The 10,985-nt window shown below is 44.6% G+C and overlaps 1 long non-coding RNA gene across 1 annotated transcript; it reads left to right on the forward strand.

Moving 5' to 3' along the window:
• Window positions 1–4,756: 4,756 nt before the first annotated feature.
• LOC116650033 (uncharacterized) lies at window positions 4,757–8,325 on the forward strand. The gene is made up of 3 exons (XR_004303022.2): window positions 4,757–5,390; window positions 5,468–6,415; window positions 6,472–8,325. It is a non-coding gene; the product is annotated as an uncharacterized lncRNA (long non-coding RNA).
• Window positions 8,326–10,985: the final 2,660 nt, after the last annotated feature.

Consider the following 10,985-nt stretch of genomic DNA (forward strand, 5'->3'; position numbering starts at 1 on the left):
TTGCTTGATCTGCCGTTGATTTGGAATGGGCTCCCGCTAGTACATCGTCGACATACATATTGTTTGCGATAATGTGACTTGCTAAGGGATAGAGCGAACGAACGTCATCAGATAACGGATGTAGTACCCAGATTGCCAAAAGGGCGCACAGTTAACTCCAAACGTGACTGTGCTGAGTTCGAAGTCACGAAGCTCGTTGTCCTTTGTTCGGAACAGAATTCTCTGATAGGGTGTGCGTTTGGGATGCACAAGTATCTGCCGATACATTTTCGTGATATCGGCATTGAAGACATATCGGAAGAAGCGCCATCTTAGAATTTGAATGGTTAAGTCGGATTGCAGAACGGGCCCTGCATCTAGCACATCGTTCAGACTGGTGCTGTCAGGCTTGTGAACAGCATGGTGTGGTAGAAAAAAGTTATCCAAACAATTGCTTTGAAGGACTTGTCGCATGTGACCTAAGTCCAGATATTCCTGGATCACCGCATCGTACTGCTCCTTAAGGGGGGCATTTTTTGCCAGCTAGTGCGATGGACCTTGAATGGCCTAACTGGATGTAATCGGAATTCTTGAATGAATCCAAGTATCTGCCGTTTTTATCTCTTTTAGTATTCTTTTGGAAATTGCGCTCACAAAATAGGTCAGATTCCTTTTCCAGCTTTACTGGAATATCCTCCACCTCCCAAAATTTTGTGAGCAGTTTATCCAAGCTCGCATTTGGATTCAGTGAGACTTGAGTCGAAAAGGATGCGATCGATTTGGCACTGGTCTTAGAAACGGGGCCTGTTTCGTCGTTTCTTGACCAAGGAGAGTGCCACATATGTTGGGATAGGAGCCACCTACAAATATGGATGGGAGGATATCGGCGCCGAGAAGCACGTCTATCTGTGAGCTCCTATAGAAAGAGGGATCGTCCAAGTGTTATTTTGGAAGTTCTTCCAAAGCTGTTTGGGGGATGGTGTAGGAGGGCAAATTGCCTGCTAGCTTTGAAAGAACATAAGCCGACGTTTCAATATAAACCCTGGGCGGAGAGCCAATATTAAAATGGCAAAGTTTTTCAGGTTGAGCCGAAATAGCTTGTTTGAAACCGGAGACCTGTGCGTCGACGGGTTGATAAGGAAGTTTAACCCTTTTGAACAATCGCTCTGCAATAAAGGTCGCTTCAGACCCATAGTCGATTAATGCGCGAGCTGTATACTTTGTGCCCAAATGACACACTTGGATGACAGCCGTGCCGAGGAGAACAACATGTGAGTTTGCGAAAAAGTAGTTTTGAACGGTAGCTTGGGTCGAAGTAGAAGTGGACTGTATAGACGAAGGAGGGTTCAAAACTATTGGTGTTGTGGAAGCAGGGCACCTGGGGTCTGTCACGGTGGAGCAGCGTGTTGTGACGTCCCTTGCACTTGAAACAACTATGTGCGCTGGTGCAGTCTTTCAACTGGTGCTGTCTGGCGAAGCAGTTTAAGCACAACTTTTGTTGCTTAATGACGGAAACTCTCTCGGGTATGGACATTTGTAGAAAACGTGGGCATAGACGCATGGGATGGTTTTCCTTCTGACACAATTTGCAGTGTTGTGACTTTGTAGTCACTGTTGCTTCGAAGGTTCTCAGGTGGTTGGACTCTTTTCTTGTGGGTTTAGACTGGGGTGGCGTATGTGCGGTAGGTCCTACATCCTCTATCGCCTCCAAGGTGCGATATCGGTCGATCAGAAATGAATTCATCTCGGACCACTGAGGTATCTCTGCCTTATCGAGGAGCGATTGTTCAGCGTGAACTTAGGCAATTTAGAGGAGCACAAGAAAATAAGCAGACAATCCCAATTTTCTGTGCTCACCCCGGACAAGTCGAGAGCCGTTAAACATCCCTGGATTGTGCCCTAAAGCTCTCAGCGCTTCCAGACTCTTGTGTTGTTGAGGGGAGATTGAAAAAAATTTTCAATTGACTATTGACTAATAGTCGCTTATTCTCAAATCTCTCCGTCAGCCTCGCCCACGCTGACTGAAAGCCGTCATTCGTGAGCGGGGACTTGGAGACAATTGCCCTAGTCTCGCCGCTGGTTTTGGAATTTTGATGGAACAATTTTTCCACCGGCGTCAATCTTGGATTGTTAATATAAACTGCTGTAAACAGGTCTCGGAAAGTAGGCCAGCGTAGGTAATCCCCACTGAAAACTTCAGTGTCGCATGGCGGGAGACATCAACCCCTGGACATGAAGAAGTTGGAGGGGGGTTGCTCAGCTTGTCTATTTAAAGTCGTGGCTCTTTCTATTTTTTCACTTAGTTGAGCCGCACATCGGTCGTAAACGAAGTACGAGTAATCATATTTAGCTTGCACCACCAGGTCACTGATGCTGCAAGCGCCTTGGTTGAGAGCTTTGGAACATAACTAGTACTCTCGTTCTACCTTTTCCCATAAAGTCTTAATCTGATCTCGTCGGACTTGGAGAGTGAACAGTGACACGACACTGTCCGCTTCATCATTGATCTTCACTTCAAACTGGTCTAGTCGGTTAGTTATAGAAACGATGTCGTTCAGTGCCATTTCGCTTGACTTCTGCATTTTTTGCGTAGTCGAACGGGTTATTTTTGGGGTAATATCTTTTGTTGGAATCGGACTCACAGTCTTGCGGACGGTTGTGCTGGTACTCTTGACCTTGAGTTTCCCCAAAACTGCTCTAGGTGAGGTTAAAGGTCGCTTTGGCTCCTTAACGGACGGTGCTGTGAGTCCTTTGTGGCTGTTTTGATCAGCACCGATTGGCATACTAGGGTCTTCAGAGTGCCAAAAATTGTAATAACCAGGTAATATGTGATCAAATACAAATAATTTGAATCAGCCGAGCGAAAACGGAATAAGAAATGGCACAGGCACGATGGAATTAAGATATCAGAATAAAATGGAATGACCGAAATGGTGTTCACTATTGAGTCCAACGAAAACGGAAAATTTTGTTAAATTAATTATTTTACTAATAATTTACAAATTGATGCTTATTTAGCTTCCTTTACTTGAGAAAAATTCTTATTATTTCTTTATTGAAACACCAGAGAAAAGGATTAGTGTAGTGGAAGCGCATCGCGCAAAAAATTGATGCTTATTGCTTATTAATTGTTGAGCTCAAGAAGAAGTACGTTTATTCTAAACGCAGCTCAGTGGAAGGTTTTTGGCAAAGTGGAAACATACAAAAATATAAAATTTTCTCAGAATCAGTTTATCGAAAACCGATCTTTATACTTTACAACCCTGATGTTTGTTTACATTTTGCACTTGCCAATGTATTAATGTAAGTGAGGTGAATTTCATGTTCCATGTGCTGGCTCCGGAGTTACATGGCGGTTGGATGGCGACTGCCGGATACACTTCTTGTGTGAACAATATGTATTTGATCTTGGAAGAAGAGGGTTCAGGGTATCCTCTAGTCGGGAGTTCCCGACTAGAACCTCTTACTTGTTCAATTTCACTCAGTGAAATAGTTGACCAGGCTTTTTTAATCGCTTCAACCAGGGTCGCCGAGTCCTGAAATTGTCTTCCCCCTTCATACACTCTCCTGGATAAAAGTCCCCAAATGTTCTCGATAATATTATGTCTGGGGAATATGGCGGCCACTTGAGCAAGTTGACATTGTGGTCCTTAATCCACTGTTTTGTAACTCGGACTGTATGGATGGGGGCGTTGTCTTGTTTGTCCATTGAATAGGTCCAAAAATTTCGGAAAACTGGGGAAAAGCCTTTTGGAGCACAGTCTTGTAGACATTAGCATTCATCATTGAGGAAACAAACTGCAGCTCGCAAGTTCCATAAAACGTAATGGCTCCCCAAACCATTACGCCTCCTGTACAGGAGTGATAACGACTCAAAAAGCATTCCTCTTTTCGCATATCGTGAAAATAATAGTTGAAGCCATCCGGTCCGTCAGGATTGAACTTTCTTACGTCGGAGAAGACCACAGCCTTCCACTCCTTCTTCTATGTCATGTGATCCCGCGCAAATCGAAGTAACGCTTCCTTCCGTGCATCATTGAGAGAAGGTTTTTTTTTATTTATAATCTCTTTAAGTGTTTAGCACTCCGAATAACTCGTTTTACCGATGCCAAACTAGCATTTACACCGCATTCATCCTTTCTTCCTTCCGTGCATCATTGAGAGGAGGTTTTTTTTAATCTTTAATCTCTTTAAGTGTTTAGCACTCCGAATAACTCGTTTTACCGTTGCCAAACTAGCATTTACGCCGCATTCATCCATGATTTTACTGGCAGAGAGGTGGGAATTCGAAGCAGCTCGAAGGATTAGTCGCCTCTCTGATGCCGTTGTAGGAGAGTTTTTTCCTCCTTTCATTTTTTTCCCGTAATCGGCTTCATTACGAAGAATATTGCTTACCACGTTTTGACTTCGACCAATCTTCTTTGCTTTTTCATTAGGTTTTAGGCCAGATTCAATATAGCCTTTAATTTGACCTTTTTCAAAATCGGTTAAAGATTTTCCCCCACCCATATTTAAAAAAAATGGTAGCAATTACTTTAAATTTAAGTAGACCAAAGAAATTAGATGTTTTCAATCACGCAGTCAATCAAAAAGTGAAGTCAAAGTTGTCAAACCTAATCAGATGAGCCAAAAATAGACCACACATTTAGCGAATTTCACAATGAAAGCAAAATTCTGATTTACCGTTGCATAGAACCCGTTCCATTTTTTGTCATATATAATATGAGTAAACAAATTAATGTTCAAAGCAAAACAGAAAGAAGGAAAAAATGCCATTGGAACAAAGAGAGAAGAAAAAATATTTTTCAAACCTGCTGCCGCTCAACTGACTAGGTTTGACTTCTTTTTATACCCTGAACCCATTAAAAATGGGTATAAGGGTATATTGAATTTGTGCAAAATCCAAATGTCTTTACCGACGCGGGTGACGGATAGCCCGGAGGCCTTTGCCAAGGATGCGTCGATAAGACTTACCGGACAGCACGGGACTAAAAGGGCACTTTCGCAGCACGTGGACTCTTCAGCATACTCGGCATCGGAACGATTCAGTTGCCGGTCGGCTCTTGGATCGGCCTTGTTGTTGGCGTGGAGATATTGTGCTGTTACGTGAAGAAAATTGAAAAAAAAACATAATAGACATTACTTATGCGGCCTTATACGGATGGTCCGCAGACCTATGGATCTAGGATTCTAGTCTTTACTGGAGATTCTACTGGATGGAGAATGGAGACTAGATTCTATCGGGAGCAGGATCAGCTTAGAGATAGGTCTTTTGGAGATACCTCGGGCTGTTAACACGTCGACCACTCGGACTCTTTGGTCGTTGCCAGGATAGGTCGTTTGGATTCGACCTAGACGCCAGTCATTAACGGGAAGATTATCTTCTATAATAATGACTAGATTGTCCCGTTGTAAGTCTCGCATTGGAGTTTGCCATTTTTTTCTTTTGTGTAACTCTAAAAGATACTCATGTTTCCAACGGACACAGAACTGTTGTTGCAAAGCCTTCAAGCGCTGCCAGCGGTTGATGATGGTCCCGGCGTTTTCCTTGATTTCTGGCTCTGTGGCGGAAAGTAGAGGACCGCCGACTAAAAAATGACCGGGAGTCAGAGCTAAGAGATCAGTAGGATCTTCCAACATTGGAGATATCGGTCTTGAATTCAGGCATGCTTCAACTTTGGATAGGAGCGTGGAAAGCTCTTCGAAGGTGTATTTGGAGATCGATTTTTGAAACTCTTTAACCTGCCTACCACAGGCCACCCATATGCGGTGCACTAGGAGAGTTGAAGTGCTAGGACAGTTTCTGGAGACTGTAAGTGGCCTGGAGTTTAGTCTACAAAATCGCGCGAGAGGACTTTGGCCGCTCCGACGAAGGTTTTGCCGCTGTCGGAATGCATATGACTTGGGCACCCTCGTCGTGCCACAAATCTCGCAAATGCCGCTAGGAATTTTTCTGTGATCTTATTAAACGCATCATGAGCAAGTTGCCTCCATGCAAGGATATTAGATGGGTGAAAGCGGTCAAGAGACGCGAGACGCGGCACATGTCGCTCTTACACGATCACATGCTCGAATAATTCCCTTACCATCTAGAAAGGGGTTCAAATTAAGGAGTTTGCTGGAAGTGAGCTGTTTTTTCGTGCTCTAGCAAGTGTACTCTGACGAGTATGCTTGTCTCTGGGTCAGGAGAATGAGTCTTTCTTGTGCATAAGAAATCTCGTTGCTGTGAATTTCAATAGTTGACGGGAGTGACAATCGTTGCAACGCTTGAAGAATAGATAGATGTATGCTAACACTCGCAGGGCTCGATCGAACTTGGAGAAGCGCTCGAGGAAAGTAAATGAGGGAGCCGTGTTTGCGAGGTTTACTTCACTCGTACGTTGCTCTATTGTCGTATCTGGGAGGGGATCTGAAGGAATGGGCTATAGGTTCTGAGGTAGGCGTAACCATTCTGGCCCGTGCCACCACAGCTCATTTCTGTTTGCTACAAAGGTAGTCCAGGCGCATGGTGGCCTATGAAGCCAAGCTGGCACAATTGTGGAATCTGTCCAATAGAACCAGTCGCCGCCAGCGGAAGGTAACTGGGGACTGAGTGCAGCTGTTAGCTCGGACAGAAGTGCGGCTCCGCACAGCTCTAGTCGTGGCAAGGATACCGTCTTGACCTGGGCGACACTCGTTTTCGCTGTTAGGAGATGTACTGAGATGCGATCTTATATCTCAGTGCGCACGTAAATGGCGGCCCCATATGCACGCTGCGAAGCGCCACAAAACCCGTGGTATTGAATAGTCCCCTGTGGGCGGAATTCGACCCATTTAGGGTTGCGAATCGCACTGAGGCCCGGATACTCTTGCAGAAATAAATTCCACTTATTGAGAAGACTCTCAGGTAGCGAATCGTCCCGGCCCAGTTCTTGGAGCCAGATCTCCCGCATGAATAATTTTGCCTGACTGGACCCAGCCAACCTGCTGGATCGAACAGTTTGGCAATCTGTGAAAGGACTTGACGTTTGGAGACGGACTGTTTGATTGTTAGCTCGGATGGAGCGAAAAAGAACTCATCGGTGTCAGCTTTCCATCTGATTCCGAGAGTCTTTGCCGAACAGGCTTCTTCGATCTCTAAGAAGTCGGAGCGAAGCAAGTGGTCCTTGGGAATCGCTTTTAGCAAGTCCTTCTCATTGGATGTCCATTTTCGCAAGGGGAACCCGGCAGATTCAAGGGCTTTGCGGAGTTCTGCAATTGCTTGATCTGCCGTTGATTTGGAATGGGCTCCCGCTAGTACATAGTCGACATACATATTGTTTGCGATAATGTGACTTGCTAAGGGATAGAGCGAACGAACGTCATCAGATAACGGATGTAGTACCCAGATTGCCAAAAGGGGGCACAAGTATCTGCCGATACATTTTCGTGATATCGGCATTGAAGACATATCGGAAGAAGCGCCATCTTAGAATTTGGGCCCTGCATATAGCACATCGTTCAGACCTTTATCGTTCGATGACGGGTGGGAGGCGTTAAATACTACACGGGGCTTGGTCGTGGTGCGGTCAGGCTTGCGAACAGCATGGTGTGGTAGATAAAAGTTATCCGAACAATTGCTTGGAGGGACTTGTCGCATGTGACCTAAGTCCAGATATTCCTGGATCACCGCATCGTACTGCTCCTCAAGGGGTGCATTTTTTGCCAGCTAGTGCGATGGACCTTGATAGTCTAACTGGATGTGATCGGAATTCTTGAATGGTAGTGTGACTAAGTATCTGCCGTTTTTATCTCTTTTAGTGTTCTTTTGGAAATTGCGCTCACAAAATAGGTCGGATTCCTTTTCCAGCTTAACTGGAATATCCACCACCTCTCAAAATTTTGTGAGCAGTTTATCCAAGCTCGCATTTGGATTCAGCGAGACTTGAGTCGTAAAGGATGCGACCGATTTGGCACTGGTCTTAGAAACGGGGCCTGTAAGGATCCAGCCGAAAATCTTTTCTTGACCACATATATTGGGATAGGAGCCACCTAACAATATTGATGGGAGGATATCGGGGCCGAGAAGCACGTCTATCTCCTATAGAAAGAGGGATCGGCCAAGTGTTATTTTGGAAGTTATTCCAAAGCGGTTTGGGGGATGGTGTAGGAGGGCAAATTGCCTGCTAGCTTTGAAAGAACATAAGCCGGCGTTTCAATATAAGCCCTGGGCGGAGAGCCAATATTAAAATGGCAAAGATTTTGAGGTTGAGCCGAAATAGCTTGATTCAAACCGGAGATCTGTGCGTCGACGGGTTGATAAGGAAGTTTAACCCTTTTGAACAATCGCTCTGAAATAAAGGTCGCTTCAGACCCATAGTCGATTAATGCCCGAGCTGTATACTTTGTGCCCAAATGACACACTTGAATGACAGCCGTGCCGAGGAAAACAACATGTGAGTTTGCGGAAAAGTAGTTTTGAACGGTAGCTTGGGTTGAAGTAGAAGTGGACTGTATAGACGAAGGAGGGTTCAAAACTATTGGTGTTGTGGAAGCAGGGCACCTGGGGTCTGTCACGGTGGAGTAGCGTGTTGTGAAGTCCATTGCACGTGAAACAACTATGTGCGCTGGTGCAGTCTTTCAACTGGTTGCTTAATGACGGAAATTCTCTCGGGTACGGACATTTGTAGAAAACGTGGGCATAGACGCACGGGATGGTTTTTCTTCTGACAGAATTTGCAGTGTTGTGACTTTGTAGTCACTGTTGCTTCGAAGGTTCTCAGGTGGTTGGACTCTTTTCTTGTGGGTGAAGCTCTCAGCGGCTCCAGACTCTTGTTTTGTTGAGGGGAGATTGAAAAGAATTTTCAAATGACTATTGACTAATAGTCGGTTTTTCTCAAATCTCTCCGTCAGGCTCGCCCACGCTGACTGAAAGCCGTCATTCGTGAGCAGGGACTTGGAGACAATTGCCCTAGTCTCGCCGCTGGTTTTGGAATTTAGATGGAACAATTTTTCCACCGGCGTCAATCTTGGATTGTTAATATAAACTGTCTGGCGAAGCAGTTTAAGCACAACTTTTGTTGCTTAATGACGGAAACTCTCTCGGGTACGGACATTTGTAGAAAACGTGGGCATAGACGCACGGGATGGTTTTCCTTGTGACACAATTTGCAGTGTTGTTACTTTGTAGTCACTGTTGCTGCGAAGGTTCTCAGGTGGTTGGACTCTTTTCTTGTGAGTTTAGACTGGGGTGGCGTATGTGCGGTAGGTCCTACATCCTCTATCGCCTCCAAGGTGCGATATCGGTCGATCAGAAATGAATTCATCTCGGACCACTGAGGTATCTCTGCCTTATCGAGGAGCGATTGTTCAGCGTGAACTTAGGCAATTTAGAGGAGCACAAGAAAATAAGCAGACAATCCCAATTTTCTGTGCTCACCCCGGACAAGTCGAGAGCCGTTAAACATCCCTGGATTGTGCCCTAAAGCTCTCAGCGCTTCCAGACTCTTGTGTTGTTGAGGGGAGATTGAAAAAAATTTTCAATTGACTATTGACTAATAGTCGCTTATTCTCAAATCTCTCCGTCAGCCTCGCCCACGCTGACTGAAAGCCGTCATTCGTGAGCGGGGACTTGGAGACAATTGCCCTAGTCTCGCCGCTGGTTTTGGAATTTTGATGGAACAATTTTTCCACCGGCGTCAATCTTGGATTGTTAATATAAACTGCTGTAAACAGGTCTCGGAAAGTAGGCCAGCGTAGGTAATCCCCACTGAAAACTTCAGTGTCGCATGGCGGAAGACATCAACCCCTGGACATGAAGAAGTTGGAGGGGGGTTGCTCAGCTTGTCTATTTAAAGTCGTGGCTCTTTCTATTTTTTCACTTAGTTGAGCCGCACATCGGTCGTAAACGAAGTACGAGTAATCATATTTAGCTTGCATAGCTACCAGGTCACTGCTGGTGCAAGCGCCTTGGTTGAGAGCTTTGGAACATAACTAGTACTCTCGTTCTACCTTTTCCCATAAAGTCTTAATCTGATCTCGTCGGACTTGGAGAGTGAACAGTGACACGACACTGTCCGCTTCATCATTGATCTTCACTTCAAACTGGTCTAGTCGGTTAGTTATAGAAACGATGTCGTTCAGTGCCATTTCGCTTGACTTCTGCATTTTTTGCGTAGTCGAACGGGTTATTTTTGGGGTAATATCTTTTGTTGGAATCGGACTCACAGTCTTGCGGACGGTTGTGCTGGTACTCTTGACCTTGAGTTTCCCCAAAACTGCTCTAGGTGAGGTTAAAGGTCGCTTTGGCTCCTTAACGGACGGTGCTGTGAGTCCTTTGTGGCTGTTTTGATCAGCACCGATTGGCATACTAGGGTCTTCAGAGTGCCAAAAATTGTAATAACCAGGTAATATGTGATCAAATACAAATAATTTGAATCAGCCGAGCGAAAACGGAATAAGAAATGGCACAGGCACGATGGAATTAAGATATCAGAATAAAATGGAATGACCGAAATGGTGTTCACTATTGAGTCCAACGAAAACGGAAAATTTTGTTAAATTAATTATTTTACTAATAATTTACAAATTGATGCTTATTTAGCTTCCTTTACTTGAGAAAAATTCTTATTATTTCTTTATTGAAACACCAGAGAAAAGGATTAGTGTAGTGGAAGCGCATCGCGCAAAAAATTGATGCTTATTGCTTATTAATTGTTGAGCTCAAGAAGAAGTACGTTTATTCTAAACGCAGCTCAGTGGAAGGTTTTTGGCAAAGTGGAAACATACAAAAATATAAAATTTTCTCAGAATCAGTTTATCGAAAACCGATCTTTATACTTTACAACCCTGATGTTTGTTTACATTTTGCACTTGCCAATGTATTAATGTAAGTGAGGTGAATTTCATGTTCCATGTGCTGGCTCCGGAGTTACATGGCGGTTGGATGGCGACTGCCGGATACACTTCTTGTGTGAACAATATGTATTTGATCTTGGAAGAAGAGGGTTCAGGGTATCCTCTAGTCGGGAGTTCCCGACTAGAACCTC

This window comes from Drosophila virilis, chromosome 2 (assembly GCF_030788295.1).
Source record: "Drosophila virilis strain 15010-1051.87 chromosome 2, Dvir_AGI_RSII-ME, whole genome shotgun sequence".
In the NCBI taxonomy this organism is placed as follows: domain Eukaryota; kingdom Metazoa; phylum Arthropoda; class Insecta; order Diptera; family Drosophilidae; genus Drosophila; species Drosophila virilis.